Source organism: Erythranthe guttata, chromosome 5 (assembly GCF_056151865.1).
Source record: "Erythranthe guttata isolate IM_541 chromosome 5, IM_541, whole genome shotgun sequence".
NCBI classification, from domain to species: domain Eukaryota; kingdom Viridiplantae; phylum Streptophyta; class Magnoliopsida; order Lamiales; family Phrymaceae; genus Erythranthe; species Erythranthe guttata.
In genome coordinates, this window is record NC_142537.1 from 7,611,919 (window position 1) to 7,636,285 (window position 24,367).

At 33.5% G+C, this 24,367-nt stretch overlaps 1 long non-coding RNA gene across 1 annotated transcript; it reads left to right on the plus strand.

The window, feature by feature from the left end:
- The first annotated feature begins 389 nt into the window (after nucleotides 1–389).
- LOC148770544 (uncharacterized) lies at nucleotides 390–2,155 on the plus strand. Its single transcript, XR_016031402.1, has 4 exons — nucleotides 390–546; nucleotides 744–874; nucleotides 1,460–1,544; nucleotides 2,001–2,155. It is a non-coding gene; the product is annotated as an uncharacterized LOC148770544 (long non-coding RNA).
- Nucleotides 2,156–24,367: the final 22,212 nt, after the last annotated feature.

Below are 24,367 nucleotides of genomic sequence, written 5' to 3' on the forward strand. Positions count from 1 at the left end.
ACAAGATGAAGATTCTTTTTTTTTTAATTATTCTATTTTACTTTTATTCCATTTCCAAAAAAATATATTTATTCCATTTTTAAAATGGAAAAGACGTCAATAGCCTTGGATTTGTCATGTGCAACGCACATGGCTTGAGAACCGGTCATTTTGACCTGAAAACGGGCAAAAATGGGCAAAGTGGCACAATTTATTAAGTACGGGTGAACTCGTGCAAAAAAAAATTGTTCAGGTGGTGATCCGCAAAAACGTAAAAAGTTTAGGTGGTTTAATGCTATTTACCCTAATTAATATATTATTTGATTTTTATGTGTTTTAAGGAATTGTGCCTTGTGCATTAGAATACTTGTACTCTCGTCAAAAATAATTTCAAAAAAAATTACCGGCCCTAAAATACACTCAACTCTCTCTCTCTCTCTCTCTCTCTCTCTCTCTCTCCGCCCGCCCTAATTCTCTCTCTCTCTCTCTCAGTACAGAGCCATTTTCTTATTCACCGGCGAATTCGTCATTTTCTTCCGGCAAGACTCCGCATTTGTGTATTTTCCGGTGAGTGTGCGTTCTCCTCTCTGTCACAATTGAAACGGCAAACACAAAATTGGGGAGATTAGGGTTTTTAATTTGTATGTGCCGCAAATTATCTATTTTATGCTTTGATTTTTGATTTTTGATTTTTGATTTTTTTTCTTTATTTTCTGCAAATTGAGTTGTTTTCTGACTGTTCACCATTGTTGCCCTCGTTCAAGCAAGAAAATAAAGGAAACACAATTCATCTCCGTTAAAGCAGTCGACGCCGTCTACGGCTCTCGGAGGGTTTGGATTGCGAATTTGGGAATCATTTCTTCTCAAAACTCGGAGAGAACCGCGAGTGTTATAAGTAAGTGTTACATTATTTCTAATTCGAGCACGTTGTATAGCCTTTTTCGAGGTCAGAATCATACGACCCTGAATCTGTCAAAACAGGGCAGTTTTGAATATCCATCTTACGGGGCTGTTTTTGCTATGTTGAGCTAATAATTTGGGCAGTGTGTCTTCTGAGAACTTGTAGATTACATTGTCAGGTTCAACTTAGTGTATTATTTGAACAATTTGGATAACTCAATAAATTGTTATGATTTTTCAAATAAACAGTGCCAGCAGATGCATTTGTTTTAAAACCTGGCAGTTTCATGTAATCATCTTCCGGGGCAGTTATTGCTGTGTTAGGTTGATAATTTGGGCTCAGGGTCTCAGTGAACTTGTAGATACATACGTTAGCTTTAATTCGATATATCTGTTAGGTTATTCGGATAAGTACGGTGATCGTAACGATTGTTCGAATAAGTTGTGGCAGCAATATATTCTTAATAAATGTTTCAAGAAATTCTTAATAAATGTTTCAAAAAATTGACTATGTGATATAGTGGAATAATACGGTTATATTAGCATTTAGAATCTTATGAAGTGATAAATATTTTTATAGTTATCGAGCATACTAAAGCTCTCATTCAAGACTTGAGCATGACTCGAGAGTAAGGTGTTTTTATAGTACTGGCATTGGACTTCAGGTGAGGATCTCTATTTCCTTACTATTATTTATTGGAAAAATAGAATGCACCTCTTGATCACTTAAATGTCATATATGTTACTTTGATTCTTGAATTGTTGAAAATAATGATCTATTCGGAATCCTCTTGACGGTTCGTATCTTCTTCCACGAACTATTCAAATAAGTTCTCATCTTGATTCAACACTTATTCCAATAATTTATTTCGTATTGTTTTTTAAGCTTCCTCAATTATTATGTAAAGTAGAACAAATGAATTACAATTTTCATCCTAACTAATAATTCTCAGACAATGTATCACATTAAACACATGAATTGGATGAGGTAAGTAGCTATTTCTGCAAGAGCCCAGATACATTATTGCATTATGAGTGCTACTAAGTGACAAATGATTGAAATTGATTCTATCATATGATTTCTTATCTTCTAATTGAATAATTCTTTTTTTCCCTTTCAGGTTTGGACTGTTTGATGAAGTGAAAGAACGTTATTGTGGAGTCATATTTGTTGTCGCTTAACAATTTATGAAGTGGAATTTAATATGAAATAATTATAGCAATCTTTCTTATTATTTGGAATGATTGATTTATTATTGTATTAAGTATGATAGAGACAAATTATAATACTTACATTTGATTGATAATATGTAAATTTGCAATCTTTAGTTTTATTTTAATTTTTTTTATGGGTCTGAATTGCTCAGTAAATTAATGCAATTGTTGAGAAACCATGTAAAAACTATTGCAACCAATAATATGGTAACTATATGTATATATTTTAGCAATCAAGAGATATATTATTTATCAACCAATAGATACCGTCACTATATGTATACTATGTAGCAACCAAAAAATTTGATGGCAACATATATATCCTATAGCAACAATAAAATATGGTCACTATACGTATCTATCATTTAGCGACCAAAATTATATGGCCACTATATATGTTGCTATAGCAACTATATTAATAATATTGCCACCATAAAATTTACATTAGCGAGTCAAAAATTGGTCGTTAATAGTTATATTTTTAGTGACCATTATTAGTTCGCCGCTAAATCTCATCTTTTAGCGTCCAATTAATTTTCTTGTCACTGAGTACTTTTAGTAGCTACCCTGTTGTGATCACCGGTGACCAAGCTTAATTTGGTCGCTAGAAGTTTTAGCTACCATTTTCTAACTTTTAGCGGCCATACAAAATTGTCACTAAAACCAATATTTCTTGTAGTGATATGTAAGTGATTGTAACTATGAGTTTTATTTCTTTAAGATTTAAAATGTCTAATTACTTTGTAATTTATTATTACAATTTAACAAATTTAGTAAAACTCCTACAGTGGTTGATAAATATAAGAAAGCCTATATGGGCATTGATTCATTACAAGCAATGGGGTCATCCACTAGTGAAGAGATGATATGGATCAACCGTTTACTAGGACAGCTACTCCCGACCAACTTGCTATTTCTGTAAGCACAATATTTTTAATACTTCAATTTTAGTATCTCAATCATCCATGTTTGCTCTTATTGTTGAATGTTAAGTTGGAATTTATTTCAAAACTTATGTATCTATGGTGTAGTTCCGATCTATTACTTGATTGTACATTGATATGTTGATATGTTGAATTAGTAGTTGATATATATGGATTTATGTATTTTTTTTTATATGTTGGTTATTGTATATTGATATGGGTATTTTTTTTTGTATGTTTGTATTTTAGTCGTTATGCCGCCGAAATTTGGGTTTAACTTGTGCACTTAAGTTGTTTAGGCTGAATTGAAGAAAGTTTATGAAGAGTGTAGACTTGGTGGAAGTGACGAAAGTACGGCCAACTCATTAGCTTATGAAAGAGTGTTGGGAAAGTGTAAAGGAGTTGCGATTAAACGTGTGGGCGCAAAACAAGGATTAATTCTTGTTTATTAAATAATTCTTGTTTATTAAATGCATGCACACACCTACGAAGTTATCATGTTAAAGGTAATGTGCATCAACTTGATCTTCAATATACTAAATAGGGGTTACAAATAAGTCCATCAATGGGTATTTATTCATAAAGAGATCCAGACAAAAAACTCCTTTACCAATAAGTCACACATGGTCCAATTTTTTGTAAAAGACTAAAATAGCTCCTCATACTTTAATATGCTCCAATTTCATCATTAACTTAATTTAACTTCAATTTGACCTCATATTTTACAAATTATTCAATTTTGACCCAAAATTATTTTTTTTCAAAAAAAAAATTTCAATTTTTTTTTTGCCGCCAGTCTCCGGCGTTGACTTTTCAATGTTTTTTGTTTTTTTTTCTTCTTCCGGATTTTTTCGCCGGTCTTCGGCGTTGACTTTTTCGATTTTTTCTTCTTTTTTCTGTAACATTTTTTTTTCGTTTAAACAACAATATTGTTGTCATTGACAGTAATATTAACTATATTACTGTTAAACACAGTAAAAATAACTAAACTACAGTTTGACACAGTAATATTGCTATATTAATCTCTAGCACAGTAATATTAACACAACAAAAACTCATTATTATTGTGTAATAGAGTAATATTACTATGTTGACCGTTTAACAAATGTAAACATAATAAAAATCCAAAAGAATTAATATTACTGTGAGTGACAGTAATATTACTATAACAATAGTAATATTATTATGTTACTCCGTGAAATAATAATAATATTGATGTGGTTGACAGCAATATTACTATAACAACAGTAATATTACCGTCAGCCACAATAATATTATTGTGTTTACAGTTATATTACAATAACAGACAGTAATATTATTACGTTACTCCGTGAATAACTCAAACAAAACAAAAAACTCAAAAAAAATAATAATATAGATCTTGTTGACAGTAATATTATTGTGTTTACAGTTATTTTACTGTCAACAACAGTAATATAATTACGTTGATTTCACAACAAATCAAACAAAATAAAAAAAATAAAAAATAATAATATTACGTTAATTTATTGTCAACGATAGAACAATTACATAAATGTATTGTCAACGGCAGTACAATTACATTAATTAACTGTCATTGACAGTATAATTACATTAATTTACTGTTAGTGACAGCACAATTACGGTCAACGTTTAGCGGCGGACGTAAAAAAAAAACAAAAAAAAACACTAAAAAAAGTCAACGCCGGAAACGGGCGAAAAAATCCGGAAGGAAACAAAAAGTTTTTGAAAAAAATAAATCAAAATTGAATTTTTTGTGGTCAAAATTGGATTTTTGTGGACAAAATTGATTAATTTGAGGTTACAATTAAGAATTGGATATAAAGGATTGGGGTAATATTGGCATATACATAAATGTTTCCTTTATTTATAATAAATATTTAAGGGATAAACTTAGTGCTGAAAGAGATATAGTCCCTAAACCTAGAATAATAAAGATTTTTGGTCGGGGACTTATGCACAAAACCCCAACTAAATATTGGATTTAAGCACAATATATTCACAAATAGCATGAATTATTTTATGATATACCATAACATTTGGAACAAATCATGAACTTATAATATAAACATGTAATCATAATTACACAGTTCCAAATATTCTACACATGCATTGTACATAGTTTGTTTGACATTTTTCTAAGAAAAATAATCCTTGTTGTTTACGAATGGATCAGTATTTAACACCACAAAATTTGGTCTCCATCATTCATAATATAGACTCATGTCTTATGAATACAACATAAAAAAATCAAGACGATCCAAATATTCCTTAAGAATTGAGCTTCTTGGCTTTCGATTTATATCAATTTCAAATATTTCATGCCACTAATTGCTCACATCTATGAAGTTATCTTTAACAGTTAAAGGTAATATGCATCAACTTGATCTTTAATATACTAAATATTGGATTTAAGCACAATATATTCACAAATAGCATGAATTATTTTATGATATAACATAAACATTTGGAACCAATTATGAACTTATAATATAAACATGTAATCATAATTACACAATTTGAAATATTCTACACATACATTGTATATAATATTTTAATATATATATATATATCATACTTATGTACTTTGAATTTTGTAATTAACATAAAATAATTAATCCTTTCATACATTAAAGAATAATAATATTTTATTTAATTCAATAATTCATTATCCAACTAAACATCATTATTCATGTTGAAAATCATTTATATTCATAGCAGAAATATTCATATAATTTAATCATGTACTATAATATAATCTCCAATTCATAATACTATAACATCACAAAAAAAAAATTGTTATATGTTACTTCAAGTGTGCCACAATACTAACATCTTATAATAGCACCAATTTAATTTAAAATGATGCATACGAATTTCAGCAAAATCTCAAATTATCTCTGCGAATCAAACATTTAATAGTACTTATAGTAACTATCTATGCTTTGAGCATAACAACGTTGAAGGTTTATCATGCTCTCATAAATAAAGTTACCATGTCAATTATATCAATGAGTATAATATTATAATGTCATAATTCGATCATGCAACATAACCATGTTTCTCTCTCATATAATACGATATGATTTATCATATCATATCATCACTTAATTAATAGCATGCGTTAGAATTTTATAAATAAAAAAGTGTACCCGAAGAATTATGAATTCGTCATTTCAAACGTATGGGCGAATTTGAAATTCTTGCGTAAGGAATGCATAGGCAGTTTTTGTAGCACGAAAAAATGTTCGTATAGTTTGCACCCGATGTCCGATTTTGTTGGTTCAATATGATCCGAATAGCCAACGAAATTTCCTACAACCTTTTTCCTTAATGTTTCTGAGATTGGAAATGGATTATGATCAAAGTAAGCCTCGAAGTTGGAATATGTGTCTTGTGTAAGAATGTACCTACTATAGAACCATGAAAATGTTAAATAATATTCATGAATTGAGAATATTATAAAACCTCATCATATTTAGGTTATGATTCCATCATTATTCTTTGGTTCAATCCTCTTTCACCAAAATTTCGTGCATTGAATATTCGTGAGGCGTGTTTAATATGCGACAAATTATATTGGTCACGAACGGTTGTGTTTACATGATAAGGTGCATTGACAGCTCTAGCACTCTTTCGTGTTTTTAACATCACTCCTCCGTATGATCTTCGATTGGGATGATTTAACATGTTCTAGAAAGCCAACTTCATTTTCTGTAACTTATGTGAATATTTTTCCATATTCTAACTTTATCACCTTCGAAAATGGATTGGAACGTAAACTTTGTGTTCTGTCTGAAAATTTCCTCTAATTTGATTTCGTAACTTCTATAATTTTAGGAAGAATATCTTCTTCTCCATCTCGAAAATACGAATAAAAAATTTGTCATTAATGTTATTACGGTGTGTGTATTTTAAAACGGGAACGAACAAAATTTGGATAGAAGTTTGACACGAAAAAAGTAAGCAAAAATTCAGTTCTTTCTCCTTAATAAAGACAAATTTGCCCCATGCAGTACTTTCGGTTTACGACAATTTTCTCCAACATTCAACGACAATTTCAGTTTAAAAAAAAGTAACTCAACAGTTATTGGAACACGGTGAACAAAATGGCATTTAGGACTTTATAAGACACGAAGAATGGACTTGATAGTTGCAACAATATGCAGTGAGATGCTTTGATGAGAAATGAATTCAATTAATATATTGAATTATATGTGAAAAATGAATGATTCAAATGGTGTCTTTTGGAGTCTATTTATAGATCTTCAAAAGTTATGACCAAAAGTCACACCTCTAAGAAAAAATAATATCATAAAAAGGTATCACATATTTCTCATTAATTAAAAACATATTCCAGTTATAGGTTTTTAATTACCTTTATTTTTTAAGTGGTAGCATTTCACTTTATTATTTTCCACACATCAATATTTTAAATTATTCATTGATTTATCATTCATGAAAAATTAAATTTAAGAAAATAAACTTAACCATTTAAATATTCAATAAAAATTGGTCCAATACTCAAAATTTCCAACAAAAAATATACACATAAGCATGTTTTATTAAATTCTTTGAATTTAATTCTATACTACACCGTAAAGAACATTTGAACCTTACCAAAGTAAGGAAGAACATTTTCACAATTACAATAGTTTGACATATAACATAAGTCTGTGATAGTCATACTCTTCAAAGGTGGTATGTTGACATATGCCTTGTCAACATAGGCTTTGTCAACCTAAGTTGAAATGAGATGTGGGTAATTGCTTTGACACAGACATAATTACTCAAGTAATTAAAAAGGCTTTTTATTATTTTATATATACTTGCTTCATATTCAAATGAGATTGGATCGCCGTAGTACACTTGATTAAATCGCATGCTTTTCTAATTGTTAAGATACTCCACATTGTCCATTAATCATTCAATCGACATGCCACTGAAAAGAGAAAATACACATGGTTTTGAAGAGATTAAGTTTATAGTTCCAACAGTTAACAAAAAATGTATTAATCATTATTACAAGATATGCGAGACAACCAAATATGTCTGATAAGTGAATTGGAACGTAAGAGGCATGTACTAGTCGACATTTTAATGCAAGATGTCATCGACACATATCCGGTGTCTCCGAGCTCAAACATCATATGCAACACAAATATGCAAAAAAAAATGTATTAGCCATGGTTCACAACAGGAATCGTCAATATTCCAATTCCCCGTAATAGGTCTCTTGACATGTCCGTTGTTGAGAAACGGGTATGATATCAAATCGAATAAATACAAGGTAAAATGAAGTTCAATTGAAAGGAAAAAAATGCAATGATGAGAAACCAAACTACTGGAAAGAACATTGAAAAACCTACGCGGATTAATTCTTATAACTGAAAGTAGACTAATAAATATATTCATAAATATTAATTCCCAAACAATTTCATATATCCCATAATCACCAAACAATAATCACAAAAATTCAACCATACCTGAATGGACACCAAGCAATTTTTGTTTACTGAGTTCGTTTATGAAAATATTTTCATCTTCATGAACCTACTTTCTTCTTCTCTATTTCTTTCTTTCTTCTTCCTCAATCTATCTTATTCACAACTTATTTTTTATATAAGAAAAGACATAAAAATACCAGAAAAAAAACAAAAAATAGTCAAATTCTAACACAACTAAGATCCTTGTTCAAAGTGTAAATGTCAAATTAATAAATTGTGACCAAGTAATCAATTCTACTTACGATCTCGGAGAAACACATAAGAAAGCTTAATTACCAACAACTATTTCATCATCATCATCATCATCATCATCATCATCATCATTATCTGGGTTTTCGTGCTTGAGTATGAAACCTTCAATTTTTAAATCTTAATTACCAACAACTATTTCATCATCATCATCATCATCATCATCATCATCATCATCTGAATTTTCGTGTTGAGTATGAAACCTTGATTTTTTTAGAAGTGTCATGCTCTAGAGTATGAAACAAAGAAAAAAGTTCATGGTCTAGAGCACATAAATATCAAAATGTATTAAGATTTCTTGTTGTAGAGCAGGAAACTTTCAAGTTTTTTTATAGTTCCATGCTCTACAATACGAAACCCGTGATATTTTTTGAAGATTGGGGTGTGTCGTGCTTTTCAATTCAAAGTTTGAGGGGGTGTTCGTGCTCTAAAACACAAAAAGTTCAATTTTTTTAACGTTGTGTGCCCTAGGGCACAAAACCCCTACAATATATAATTTTTTTTTCTTGAACTCTTAATCCCTAAAGTTTTATCTTAAGTCTTAATTTGTTTCGTACATCATAAATAAATTGATTCAAAAGTAATATTTATTGTAAATTGTGTGTCGTAAGTGCCAAATTGAATGTCGAGAGTTTGAATATTTTCCGAATGTTGGAGAGAGTTTTGAAGTTTAAAATGAACAAAATCCCATCACGACTAGTAAAATGGGTTTTTTTTCTAATCTGTTTCACGCAATAAAATCAAACAACATTCAACAATGTTATCGTAAACCGAGATTGTGGTCATCCCTATTGATAATTGTTAAATCGTTAACAATGTTATCAGAAAAAATCTACTTATATATAAATATTTTTTTATTTTGTTTTGTCAGTTTCGGAATTTAGAAGTTATTTGAGAAATTTAGACATCAAAATATATTATTTTTATCTATGTACAATACAACATCGGTAAATTCCCAATAAATTATTAAACTCGTTTAAATAATATTTTTTCTCGGTCCCAACTTAGGGACAAGGTACTAAATTAACAATTCGTTAAATTTATAAGATAATACATATTTTTAAATTCTTGTAGACCCATATAATATTTAGATTAATAAATAAATAGAAATAATGGTTCAAGTGCATAAAACATTACATTTGTGATCAATTTATAAAGATTTAATAAAATATGTTTCAATTATCTCTTGTTTCTTGTTATAGTTCAATTTTATCCTTCACTTTTCATAATATAGTAAGAACTTTCGGTGTACCTTTACCATGGCTCAAAAAATGAATAAATTATACATTGTTGCTTTAAGAGCTTCCGTCCAAGAAATGCGCTTTCTAATAGTGCTCTCATCGTCAAATTCATCATCTTTCTCTGTTCCATGATGCTCTCAATTGTTTTTTCGTCGGTCAATATCTCTTAGGTTACGATGTTTTCTGCAGGATAGTTCAAGAGATATTTTACATCCATTTTATTACGATAATTCAATTTCGGTAGAGTAACATATCCAAATTCAAATTCCAGATTTGAGATAACCCCTTCCATAACAAACTAAGAATTTTCCCTATAGAATTGTTATGGAAAATGAACTAAAAGATTTATAGATATACCAATCACCCAGATTATATCATAATATCCCCCTAAAAGAATGTCTCATTTGAATTAATGTTGTTTTCATCTTTTAATTTTCGCTATTTGTTTTTTATTTTTTATTTTATTTTATTTTATTATAAATATTAACAATCGTTTTCTTTTCTACAATAGATTTACCAGATAATGAAATTCGCTAAAATTCAAATTTGTTATTTACTGAAAGTAAAACTTTGAACACACTAATCCCTCAGGGCAAGAATTTGAAACTATTAACTAATAGCAATAATTATTTGAAATTTATCGAATACCATTATGAAATTAACGTAAAGTTCACATGAAATTAACGTAATCCGCTTTAAATAATAATATAATAGTGGATTTAATAATGGAAATGGCAAAATCTACTCTGCACAAATAGTGGATTTAATAAATGAAAATTACAAAAACCACTATGCGCAATAGTGGATTTAATAATGAAATATCAAAATTCACTATGCGCCATGGTGGATTGACTTCGCCAAAATGGTTATCTATTTTAATTTGTATATGCTTGTGTGCTCCGCTTGTCTTTCGGAGATTTCAAGGTTGTTGATGATGAAAACCAAAAATTACCGCCTCATAAAATTAAACAACGACAAATTGCAATATTTAGGAGAACACAATTACGAAGGTGCACGGCGATAGCGGTTTGTAGAAGGAGATATTGGGCGGCAGCTCTTTGGAGGAAAGATAGGAGAAAATTCAGATCGTCAGAAAAAGTAAATGGACAATCAATAGTGACTATAATTAAACATATAGTGACTATTGTAGAGATATTAAAATATAATTTGCTGGACAAATATATATATGAATTTATTTTAAAATAGGAAAAATGATCTCCTTTAATAATGCAAAACAAATAATGGGAGTTTGTGAAATAATCTCTTTTACTATTTCTCAACTACCATACCGACCTTTTTTGATTATGACAATAATAGGCGCATCTCAAAATATCGATGTAATAATGTATCTAAAGCTCAATAAGTAAGTTTAATAATACCACTACCATGTGTTTCAATAAGTATTTGTTATGGCCCATTTATGTCTAATTAATCAGTGTCAAATGACGCTTTTATCACCAATACTAGTGCTACTACGGTTGGGCATGGGTCGGTTTTTATCCTCCGATCGACCCATTTATATCTCTCGATAACATGTAATTAATCGGGCCACATAGTTGGGCCGATTATTTTAACTGATCCATATATAAATGAGTCGGTTGATGGTTTTCAGTTCACTCAAAATTCGATTGGTCGGATAATATCGGTCAACCAACGTTTTTAATAATAAATATTTATTATAAATATTTAATTGTAATCTGTATTTTATAAATATTTAATTGTAATCTGTATTTTATTCGATTGGTTGTATATGTTTTTCACATTCATTTCATATAGAATCGAGTGTAAGTTGCATTTTTGGATTCTATTCAGGCAGAAAAGTTAATGAATTAGTAAACTTGTTAATTTATTTTAAAATTGAAGTTGGGCATGATCATCAATTAATAGATTAACATTCCGACTGCATTTTCTGCTACTTGTTTGATAGTTTTTCAAATCTTTTCCGATTATGCATGAGCACATAATTATGAGGGGTATAACAGTCTGAGGTTTAGGAGTTGAGTTAGAATTGAACTATGTTGTTCACGATTCAAATTGTGGCTAAAATTTTATAAGGGTCTATACACTTTACGTTTTGTTGTAATTTTGTGCTTTGTTAGTCGTGTTCTGGTATCCTGGTTCTAACCAACAGTAGGCAAGATGATCCAATCCAAATCCCAACTGGACCAGCAACAAGGACTCGAACTAAGCAATTCAAGGAGAAGCTTGTTGCATTGATCCAAAATGTCTTAACTAAGAAAACTTCATTCAATAGTGATAAACAAGGATGGATTATGCTTATTCAAGTGGTGGAGTCACCGGGCAAGTGTGGGAACCATTCGGGCTAAAGATCAGTCCAAGTTGAGCAAATAAGCGCAAGAAGATGAAGATCAATGCCCACCCTACCTTAGATTCGTGGGTTTCATCTTAATCAGCTCATATTAGTGTGTTTATGGGCCTTTCCTAATTAGGCCTTCTTTAATTTCGTGGCTCACTTGTTTAGAGCTTTTTTTTTATTAAGTAGCTTAAGGGTTTATTTTCCTTTCTTCAAAACTAAGTTTTGGGGCTATATATATGCTTTCTTATTCATTGTGAAAGACAACTTTTGATCATTAATTAAATCGTGACATTATTCTCTCTAGCTTTTTAAGAACTCTTCGAACATATCGGAGGATTTCGTGCGTTCACACCAACTTATCAATCAATCTTCCACAATTGATTGTGGCGTCTTCATATACCAAGGTTCTTGTCTCTTTTTAGATCCAACGGGCCGCGGTTCCACCCCTTTTGATTCCTTCTTTTGGACGGTCCAGAAGTTCATAACCGAAGTATTGTTATCGTGTCTCGTCACAAGGTTGGCGTGATTCATATCAAATTGGGTGCTCGATCACTCGTTCTCTCGGGCTAACTAACTTGGGAGTTTCTTGGACCAAAATTTGTTACGTGGGTCATGAAGTTAACTGAGTAGTGTCAAGCATATATAAAAAGAATACATTGATATCATATACATAAATGAAGTTATACATCCTTTATATATATATATATATATATATATATATATATATATATATATATATATATATATATATATATATATATATATATATATATATAATGTTTAAAAGACAAAAATGTGATGAAAATCACTAAAGAAAAATATTATGTTATTTTATCGTTGAATAAACAGACTTACTTGTGCCTAATTAGAGTTTATGAATTAACGGCGGCTATATGCAATCGCAAAATTTACTTAGGGCAAGACCAAATTAAATTTTATTCCAAATTAAGTGTAAAAAAAACTATAATTACCTTGGTAAAATACAAACATAATAAAACCTAATTATACCAATTACTCTTGCAAGACCAAATTAAAAAAATAAAAAAGATAAAAAAGAACAAAAAAAAAAAAATAAACCCAACACAATTGAAGAACATGAGGAAGGGAAGAAGAGAACCACTTGCAACTTCGCCGTCGCCATCGCCGATGAAGTCGACCACCGTCGCCATTTCCATTGCAGTCGAAAGCCGCCACAAGTCCATTTAGAACATAGTGGATGATTAAATACCACCACCATTTTTGAAGGAGTTTTGGTTTTAAACATATCGACATGTACTTGTTGATTCTTTTTTTGTAAAATTTGGACGCATTGGTGTCAAAATTTTCACTAAATTTGGACAATAAGTTGTTGTCAAGTATTTTCATTTTTTTCGACATTTGCGTGTCGATATTTTGTTCAAAATTCGACATAAGTGTGTCGATTTTTTGCAATTACAACGACATCATGGCGTCGATTTGTTCATAAACTTTTTTATTGCTAAATATCGACCTGTAAACGTCGAATTTTTGTGTACGGGAAATTATTTTTGTAAAACGAAAAAAAACGATCACAAAGCTACAAAAAAGTACAATATTTTCTTATCCCATTGTGTTATTCGACCTTAGAATCATCCATATTGATGTCTTGTGTGTCCATAATGTCCTCATTTGCAAGTTTTAGTAAGATTTAAGGGTTTTGTTTGATGTGGGTTTTTGGAGAATATGAAAGATTTTTTGGAAAAAATATGTAGAATGATAGTGAAGAATAAGAGGTTGGGATTTGTTGGTGAAGAAGAATGGTCGTTTTACATATATTTTTTTAAAGTTTTTTTTTTGGTCTTGCAATAGCAATTAAGTCTTTTTTGAATCAATAATAGCAAAATTAATATTGGGGTTATATTTGTAATTTTCAGTCTTGTTCTTAGTAAATTTTTCTATATTTTGGTCTTGCGTGAAGTAAGGTCTTATCCTTAGAAATTTTGAGATTGAAAATAGGTGCAAACTTATGAATTTAATAATTGAAACTCTCTTTATGTTCAAATTTCTACTAAAATCCCTCGATGATTGTGCTATGTAAAATTTCGGTGTAGAAACAACTAATTGCGTCGGTCGGGAATTCGAATATCTTAAGCCGCATGCTATTCTAAGATTTTATGTGATCTAGCTCTTTTTATCTTCGGAATTAACTCCAATGCTTTGACCAAGGCAACTTTGTGGGTGTGTTGTCTGAAAATCGTCACGAGACACAACTCGTCGTTTAGGGGTGTAAGGGCTTGTTACATACGCTAAATGCAATCGTGATTCCCTATGTTAGTGGCTTAGGTTAAGTATTAATTTGCTTTATGTCGTTTTTTGTTTCTTTTTGGGTTGTGGTTTTGTTTTATTTACCCGAGACAAGTAAATATCTAAGTTTGAGTGTGTGGTAAGTGTTCGTTTTGCATGGTTGCGACTTATCGAATCTTCAAGTTTTGGTCTTAGTTCGTCCGAGTTTTTGGATTTATTTGTATATATTATGTCTTTCTTGTTTCATCTCAGTTTTATGTAAAGAGAAACTATTTTTGCCAATTCGAAACAATTTTGGAGGCCAAGTTGACAATCAAGCTAAATAAGTACAAAGTTGCATTCTAGAAGACTGTGGTAGTGTTCGGTATTTCAAGCATAACTCTCTCATTTGACCTTTTATTTAGCTGATTAATGTTGCGTTAGAAACCCAACTTCAAGGGATACAACTTTGGTGAAGTGCATATTTGTTAAATCCGGGTTCCAAAAGGATCAAAACAATTTTGAAGTTGAAGCAGAAGCCAAATTGTGATCCAACACTCCCTGATCGCGATCTGGGGTGACTTGTATAAGTTTTTTCTTGATCCATCACGATCAAACCTTCATGTATCACACTCTGGGGGTCTTACATAATGTTTTTTTATCAAGACCCAGATCGCGATCTATCATTCCCTTATCGCGATCAGAAGAGGCGGTACATAGTTCCCGAGGCGGCTAGATCGAGATCCAAGAAGCCTAAATCGCGATCTCGGCACATAAATTGAGATGAGATATATATTATTGGTTTTGTTACTATAAATGGAAGGCCTCTTTTCATTTGAAATTACTTCTCAACAATTCTTCGGTTTCTCTTCGGTTTCCGCCACTTATTCGCGGCAAGCTTCACGAGAGGTTCGACTCGGGTTTTTCATAAGATTTTTCTTTATGTTTAGTTTATGATTTCTCGTATTCTTCATTTTAATGCTATGTTTGTAATGAACTACACATTTTTTTTAAGAAAATGAAACGTTGTATATATTGATTTTGATTTCCAGATCTATGATCTATTTGTCATTCTTTGATTATGTTTATGTTTTCCAGTATTAACTGTTTTCGATTGTTTGGCCAACAATTGGATTGATTGTAATTGGGAATGAAATCGAGGGAAGATTTCTCGTTTGATTTTAGGAAAATATAGCTCGGGTTGTAGAAACGAAGACGTGATGTACCTCGGGTAGTCGTTAAGGATTTTGACCTAAATGTTCTCTTAATATCTGGTTCTAAACGTAGACGTCGGACCTGTTGGTAGACTCTAAATACACTGGAGACGGGGGTTAGGGTATTTTAGTGTTTGGGTTAGCATATATAGTATTGACATTAAATTCGGATTTGTAGAATTTTATTGATAGTACATTGGTGAATTTTACCCTTAAAGTCACCACATGTAGGAATTCCTGGATTGTCCTGGCGGATCGTTGTTTTTATTATTACATATTTGTTTTTGGTTTCATCCACCATCCTTTCGATTGTCTAGATAAATTTTATGATAGTATAATTACGATACTTGATAAATTTAGGAACTTAATTTCTTGTGGATCGGTATGTACACTTGCGGTTATACATACTGGGTTTTACATGTATCAAGTTTTTGTCTGTAGGAATGCAAACTAGATACAGAAGGAGGTGGTAAAGACAGACTCAACCAGACCCCTCAAGGTACCAGTGGGATCCCGGATCTGCCTCAAATGAAGAGAATGACGGGAGCGGCCCACCACAGCAAGGTCTTCAGAGCCAGTCATTCAAATGTCGGCGGAGAAGTTGCAAGACATGATGGATGAAACGGTGGCCAAAGCAGCAGCCTAGAAACGGTGGCCAAAGCAGCAGCTTGGGTTGCGGTTGAGGCGGTGGTGCAATATGTTACTACTCAAGGCAGAACCAGCTTGCAAGAGCCTCCTCCGATGGAAAATGATATTTCGGATTTCGTCCATATCCACTCTACCCGCAGATCATGGAGCTTTATGACTCATAATAGAGAGTGTCACTCAGCGATCAGAGCTTCTCCTCCGCACGAGCTCCTCGAAGATACGCTCACCGTCAATCGCCTCAACACTACCCATCCTTGGACCGCCCCCTTAAAAGAAAGCACATCCTAGATCAACACAAGGAAAAGAGCTCCATCGAGGGAGAAAATGACACGTAGTCGTAGGGAGAGAAGCAATTCTTCTCGACCGGACGACGTACGACGTAGACGCCAAAGCGATAGTTACTATGAACACCCGTATCGCCATGGAGACTCTCCTCGAAATGAAACTTGAAGTAGAACTCTCCGGCCTGAAAGAACAAGAAAGTGTCCTGCGAGCTTTGAAGACTATGATTCAAGGAGTCCACGGCACAAAGCTTCAAGGACAATAGCAGCTCCCTTTGTGACATTCCCCACCTGAATTATCCCATTTATTCTGGATATTATGGAAGAAGTATTTACTCTTGGGTTTAGGATCTCCAATCTCCCCCAGCTAGACGGGACTGTGGATCCCCAAAATCACTTGATCAACTTCTACGCCAAGATTGATCTCTACGGACCCAGTGATGAAACTTACTGCATGATTTTTCAGAACACACCAACTGATCAGGTATAAATTTGGTTCAACAGCCTGCCCGGAGGGTCTATAGACTGCATGGATCAGCTTGTGGCATGTTTTCTTAGCGAATATTCAATAAATAACGACTACACCAAAATTGGAGCGTATCTTTTCAAGGTCGTACAACGCGAGGGGGAGTCGCTCAGAGATTACAGGCAACATGAAGTGCACCATGTTAATCACGAATTACTGGCTAGCATCATGCAAAATAACTTGAACACACTCTTTGAGAGTCCATTGCGGGTCAACCCCCATTAACCTTTGAAGAACTTCTGAATCGTCCCGATAACTACATTCGCATCGAGTAGACCGCGGGGATAAGGGTTCCCCTTAAGAGAAAGCATGAATAGTAAATTCACAACTACAATAAAAAAAAAAAGTGCATCCCGCCCAAAATCGGAGTTTTGAGAAATTCTCACCTCTCAAAGCTAAACTTGTTCACATGATGGTCGTCGCTGAGCAGAAGAGTATTTTACAACCGCCGAGAAGGATGAAGGAGAATCCAGAACGACAAAGTTCGGATGAATACTGTGGTTGCCATAAAGATCGAAGTCACACTATTGAGGATAGCTTTCTGCTTAAACAAACGATGAAAAGACTTATCCAAGACGGGCATCTAGGAAAATTCTTGGAGCACTCGTAACTCTGAAGAATGACTTTACTTAGTGTCGTAGAGCTATCTATCATTGCCCCACCCGGGCCCCATGTAACTTCCATTTCAGTAATAAGTGAAGGACATACTGCCCCGCGCAATATTTTTAAATATTTTATAATTCCGAGGCATACCGTCAGCCGCATGATTCTTAATAAACTATTTTAGTCAGGGGTGTACCGCCCGCCGCTATTTCTTCATCAACCACTTGTCTTCTTTATATATTTTCGTTCAACGAATTTAAAATTGATTAATAAATAATCAAAAAATAGAGAAACTAAAGCTCAAGGGAGTCCTACCCGCCATAAAAGTTCAAATAAAATACTTAGGCAAATGGGAAACTTCCTGCATCAAAACCTTGAGGGTCTGATCAACCACCAAGTATAAAAATACGGACTTCTGGCAACAAAATGAAACTAAGGGATACGTTACTTGAAAAGTTAAAGAACCTTATCATTGGCGGAAGGTGAATTTCTCACTAGGCGATAAAGCCAGGGGATTCAATCCGCCCAGAAAGATCAAGCACAACTCATTCTTGCAAGATGCAAACTTCTCATTTGGCAATAAAGCCAAGGGATATAACCAAACGCTCAGTCTTGGTGGGAGATGGACTACCAAATTCACGAAGTCTCGAAGACCTAATTGACTCTCGTGTACACTAACATGAATACGGGAACAACATTTAAAGTCTCAACAAAAAAATATTCAGTTTGAACTTACAAGAAACAAAATTTCGGCAATTTTACGGGTCGACACCTTCGAGATCAACAAGAGCAAACTCGCTCGCCATGAACCTCTTAAGAAAAAAATATCAACTTCCTCCTTGGGAGCCACGCTCTCTGAGCGCTCCGCCACTACAAGTTCGCATTTCAAGTTTCATGCCATTGTGGGGACTTGCTCCACTCCACGTGAAGTCGCACCCCACCGCCAAAAATTGACGCTCCGGATGGACCCCATCAGCCATTGAGCGCCCAATTATTAAAAAAAAATAATAAAAATAAAAGGAAATAAGGGAAACAGACACCAGGCCATAGGAAAAAAATAAAATAAAATTGCGATAAAGGGTGGGGTCTGCCACATGGCATCGTGCTGACCCCAGTTCATGTCACACCCCACAACTGCCTAGACGTTTGGCTCCATCAAACATCCGAGTTGACCCAGCCGATCGAGTCAAATCGCTCGCCAAGGTTTCCTGTTCCGCATGTATCTCGAATTCGAGCCCCCCTTTCCTCCCTCGAGTTCAGTGTCGTGCCCCTTTTGCTCTCCTCTTTTCCTCAACATACATGACTCCAACTTATTTTCCACGTAAATTCTACCAATAATTCCGAATTTCGTGAAATTTGCGATCGCATATCCGAATTTTTCACACTACCACAGTGCGAATCGTACCTTAAGTTGTCCGATGCAACAACTTTCCCAAATATTTTCGGTGCCTAACCGCCGCAAGCCGTCAACTCCCCTGAGTCTTGGAAAATTCAACAGGCAACTTCTAAAGTTTAAGCTACCTTGGAACTTCGACAAAAAGAGAACTTCTACCTCTTCGGGCGACTATTTTTAAGTTACTCCCAAGAAAGCCCACGAGCCCAAGAGTCAATGAAAATTCACAAGAGGTTCAAGATTAGCCGAGGAGTCAATGAAAATTCGCAAGAAATTCTAGATTAGCCGCTTTTAATTTTATTAACATTCTTTGATTAGATTCGTTTAAAGTGGAATAAATCTAATCTAGCAACTTACAGTTTTTGCGAGCAGATTCGCTTTTATCTTCGGCGCACGAACGAGGATCCACGTCAAGCCGTCAATCCTCGACAAAAACTGTTGTCCAGAAATTTCCGGCCCTCTTCCTTCACCAATATCTTTGAAATGTCTTATCTGATGGAAAACCCATTATGATGGATTATAGTACTATGGGTAAGGAAGCTACTGTAAAAATTTCAAACATATCGGATGAACATTTGATTTATGAAAAATTTCTTCGTAGAACTGCTCAGAAATTTCGGTCCTCCATGTTGCCGATGATAGGGTCCCTATTCCAGCGCTCAAAATATAACCCTCCGGAAAGTCTCGTGCTTTGATGATTTGTGACAACAAAAAATCAGACAATGACGGAACGGATTCATGAATACAACGGTTGTACTCATCACATATGCGCTCAAGATGATAAGTCAAGTTACACACTTGACTATAATAGAATAGATCACTAGTTTGCTCTAAAACCCTATAATCTTCTATTGTACATCCGAGATTAATAATTCTTCTACATGGGTGAGCTTGTACTTGAACAAATCTAAATCTATAATTGAGAAACTTAGAGAGAAAAGAAGAAGAGAAAAATCTCTAAAACCCTATAATCTTCTATTTTATATCCCGAATTAATAATTCCTTCTATTATATATCCCGGATTAATAATTCTTCTACAAGGGTGGGTTTGTACTTGAAGACATCTAAATCTATAATTGAGAAACTTAGAGAGAAAAGAAGAACATAAAAATCCTTTCTCTTCGAACGTGTAAAACGTGAATTGGAGTTCTTGTTTTCTCTCCAATCAAATCTTATATATATATAGGTCTCTAGAAAGAGTTGTACAAGAAACAAACTAAGGAAATAAATTCTTCTTCCACAAGCAATGTTAGAAGAACCGAACCGGACCGGCTAGTCGGACCGGTCCGGCTGCGACCCGCCACAAAAGCGGTTCGTTCTGACGCTGAAAATCGGGATATTCAAGAACTCGGGTCAAATGGCAAAAACCCGGTTCGACCGGCGAAATCCGGCGAACCCGGAAACTGGTCAATGATCTTGGTTTTTATCTAAAACACTTCACGGTGGCTGTTAGTGGCCGGATCTGCCGCGAAATTCACCGGGGGTGGCCAGATCTGAGTGGAGTAGGCCGTGGGTGGCCGGAATTCAATAGATTTGGTTGTGGGTGGCGGAATTCCACGAGTTTGGGTCGTGGGTGATTGAAACAAGTTGTATTTTTGGATAAAAGAGAAGAAGAAGATGGACGAAAAAAACCGAGGGAAAACAAAAAAAGCAAAAAAAGAGAAAGGGGAGAGAGACGAGAGGGTAGAGAGAGGTGATACACAGGAAAGAAGGTGGATAGAGGATATAAAAAAATAAGTATAAAAATATATAAGACAAAAATTGGTGTGGAAAATAATAAAAAGGAATAGTTTATATATTTAAAATGTTAATAATAAAAGGCATGAGAGTGTGAAAAATAAAATAACATATATAGAAAATATAAATTTAAATATTATAATTGATAAAATAATAAAAAAAATAAAAAACCTGGGTCGAACTCGGTTGAACCGGTTCAACCGTGACCCGAATGCTTATCCGATTTTGTGTCCGGTCCGGTTCTGACAACATTGTCTACAAGTAATACAATGACCGAAAATTCTCCTACACAAGGAGTCAAATTTTCGGCTGATCTTCACACAAATTAATATATTATTCGTTGAATTTTATTTTCTCAATTAGAAAATCCATTGGGATACAATAGGGACTAAAGGAGAAAATATAAATCATGCAACTAATAATAATTAAACTCAAATTCTTAAAAGAATTCATTTAATTAATCATTAAATAATTAATTTTTTCCACTATCAAATAATTATTCAACTCCCGTTTATATTCTCAAATGTTATATTCGAGCTCCGGTCGATCATTACTTAGATTCTCCCCACATTAAGATATCTTATAACCACCAAATAATTTAGTCACTGCTAAATAAATTAAATGGTTTCTTTTCATGAATCTTACCCGCTTACCTTATTTGAGTATGCCGGATACGAAATCCACCTGGCCAGGACTTGGCATAAACAAATCTCATAAGCTACATAGGGTTATTATCAATCCTATATTTCAGAGATGTGGATTTTTTTCAATAATTAATTTTCACATATTAATTCTTAACGTCTCTACCCAACGCATTGGGGCCATTTGACTCAATATAGGAATCTCTCCCATTGTGACATCAAAGTAAAGATCATCAATTAAATGCATATATTAATTATCTAGGGATTAAAGAGTATGTAATTTACTATCAACTAGAAATAATACAGTTTCATTTATGAACGGTGATGAAACAATTATTTCACTTTGGCCGGTTCAACACATGCCGGGTGTACTAGCACAATAAGTTATACAAAAGTTATCATTTGTTTACCGTGATCAAGACCAATCACTCAATTATTATGCTACAATCTTTTACCAATGGTTAGTTCATTTCCAACTAGATTGTGAACGTTTATCTTTATATTCTAAACAAATTTTCGAAATGATCTTTCTATGCGCCGTAGCACACCATTTCGATTACTATTAGAATATTAGACTTGTACATTTAATTCATTGACAAACCACCAATAAAATGCATTGAATTCCCTAGTGCAGATTTCCATTATAAAATGATAATATACTATCTATTAATTCAGTAATAAATTATGTGGCTAAAAACGAGGCTTTTAGTCTACTATCCTAACATAAGCTGCCTTCGGGACTTAATGATGTGCTTAATTGGGTTTTTAGCCATAAAGGCCCAAATCAACTCAATTAATATTAAAATCTCAATTATTACATACTACTAAAATCCCATATTAGATACAACGTATTGTCCCACATCGGATTTATACAAGAATTCTCTCTATTCCATCACTTATAAATATGTGATCTAACTCACATAATGAGGTACACACTATTTAGGCAATTAATTAATATTATTTGCTTATATTCTGATAGTTTTCTGACTTGGGCATCGGGGTTGGTTTTCAACTCTTTTGTAGGTTAATGGTCGGATCTCCATTTTTGTGTGTTCGAATACTCTTGGGTGCCTAATCGACATTTGAGCAGCAACGAGTTGACCCATCCCTTCGACTACCTCGAGACACGTGGTAGTGACTCTCGACATTCTCTACCATTTTGGGCTCCTTCAGCACAGTAATCCACCGATAGAGGCTTTTATCGAGAGGTGGCAGCCAAACACTAACACGTTTCACATGCCTTCTAGAGACATTGCTATTACACTCCATGATGTGCATTATATCACGGGATTGCGAGTTAGTGGACGTCGTCCTTACACTGATATGGATAAAAGCTTGACAATTGAATTTGGTGTGAGGGCATTCGGTCTCGATATTCTCCAGATGGATAATTGGTGGTTCAATGGCGACCCCCGATTAGAGGACTTGTAGGTCCAATACGGAGATCTTTCTACCGCTTCGACCAAGTGTAATGTGCAAGAATACAATACTTACTTGCTCGGATCATATTTATTCGTTGATAAGAGCGGCGCCAAAGTGATGCCATATTTTATCCTACTTATACAACACATCGAGCAAATTGGAGAGTAGTCTTGGTGCTCCGATACATTGGCTTTTCTATACCGATAAGTGGGCATGGCTTTACGAGTTGAGGCGAAGCAGATTTTTGGATGTCTGACGTTGTTAGAGGTAATTATATATTTGTGCATTTTCTTCAATTATTTAATATAATCATGAGGTGGCGTGTATCACACGTGGTTCAGAAGGAGAACAAGCGAGTACTTAAGTATCGTCGACGTCTTGATCGTTTACATACAACGGATGTAAGTAACTTATGTAGCTTATTTAATTTATCTTAATCAACTATTTTTTTTATTAAGATCGTTTATGTATTATGATAGGTAAACTGGACTCCGTTATGGCCCGAATGTGGTCCGTGATGTCGAAAAGACTCTGTTTGGCCCACTGCAACAGTAAAATTAAGACCTCGGAGCAAACACCAATAATCTCAAACAAAGGCATTTTGTACTGATTTATTTTGTACGTACAGTCGAAAAGTAGAACATATGGAAACAATCTCAACATTTCGACCGACTGAAGGTCTGCCCACATAGATCAATAACTTCATTCGTAGTTGGATCACTATGGATCCACTTATAACCAACTGTTGCAGAACTATATGCCAACCCCTAGCCTGTTTTTTTCATTTTCGGCTTTTAATTATATACTTTGTCTCAAATGCACATCATCTGCCAAGTTTTACTCTTTCAAATGTATTAAAATATTCTTTGCCGACACATGACTTTTTGCTAACATTCAAGTAATTTTCACCTCCTCGTGAGTCATTTTACTAGACACATGCCCCCACAAATAAATGAGATCATGATTATGCTTCCCATATAATATTTTAATTTTCCATCTATCCTCGTAGTATTCAACTCCGACCAACTAAAATTTACAATGACAATTTTTTTGCGCCATGTCATCTCTTATTTTCCACATCTATGTTCGTTGAAGTTAATTGCTTCCACCTAAATAAATCACAAGTAAGATATATTATGTTCATAGGACTACTACGTTTCACCAACTTCACCCAAGACTCTTGGCGGCCACTCTCGCCCAATCTATCTACTCATTCATCCACTTAAATAGTTTCGTTACTCCAAAATACTCACTATTATAACTACAAATGTAAATGAATTTTGTTGCTCTTCTTGAAAAAAATATGAAATAAAATAAAGTTAAAGTAGTA